Genomic DNA, 723 nt, shown 5'->3' with positions numbered 1-723 from the left:
ATAGAATTTGACCATCTATTATGTGTCCTTTGCAAACGATGTGTATCCGTTTCACTGTGAAACACCAGAACCTTGCTAATAAGTATCATTTGCTAAAATTAATGTAAATTTTTTTTTTTTTTTGGTGTCCTTCTCTCTCGCCCCAGTATGAAAGCAAGGTAAAAATCACCAGTTGACTTGCATGCCTTGCATGTGTCTAGAGAGTGCAGCTTGGAAGGGCTGGCACGGGGGCAGGATCGACCCTGGCTGCTCCGCTCCGACCGGGAATCATCCCGCGCCTCGGTCCCGCCTTTTGTATCCAGCAAAAGCAGCTCCCGAGCGCTTCACGCCGCATCTCCTGTGCTGCCCACATTCCCCTACAGCTCCCCTGCCCCTCATACTGCTGGGATTTCGGCTGGGTTGGGTTAATTCAGTGGGAAGCAGAGATTGGGGCTGACCCCTAGGAGCTCTGCGCTCCCAGGCGCTTCCCCAGGAGGGCAGGAAGGAGAGGGGCAGATTTTCATGAAATTTCATAGAATCATAGAATTTCCCAGGCCAGAAGGGACCTCCAAGGGTCATCTAGTCCGACCCCCCCGCAGTCAGCAGGGACACCCCCAACTAGACCAGGTTGCCCAGGGCCTCATCGAGCCTCTCCTTGAATATCTCCAGGGAAGGGGCCTCAACCACCTCCCTGGGCAACCTGTTCCAGTGCTCCACCACCCTCACAGTGAAGAACCCTCTCCT

At 53.7% G+C, this 723-nt stretch overlaps 1 protein-coding gene across 1 annotated transcript in view; it reads left to right on the top strand.

The window, feature by feature from the left end:
- The window catches only part of LAMA2 (laminin subunit alpha 2), a 412919-nt gene that overhangs the window by 380976 nt on the left and 31220 nt on the right, over positions 1 to 723 (top strand). The gene's annotated exons all lie outside the window — the stretch shown is intronic.

The sequence above is a fragment of the Calidris pugnax genome, unplaced genomic scaffold (assembly GCF_001431845.1).
Source record: "Calidris pugnax isolate Ruff unplaced genomic scaffold, ASM143184v1 scaffold86, whole genome shotgun sequence".
In the NCBI taxonomy this organism is placed as follows: Eukaryota; Metazoa; Chordata; class Aves; order Charadriiformes; family Scolopacidae; genus Calidris; species Calidris pugnax.
Note: the sequence above shows the minus strand (reverse complement) of the source record. Positions and strands in the feature narration are given on the sequence as shown.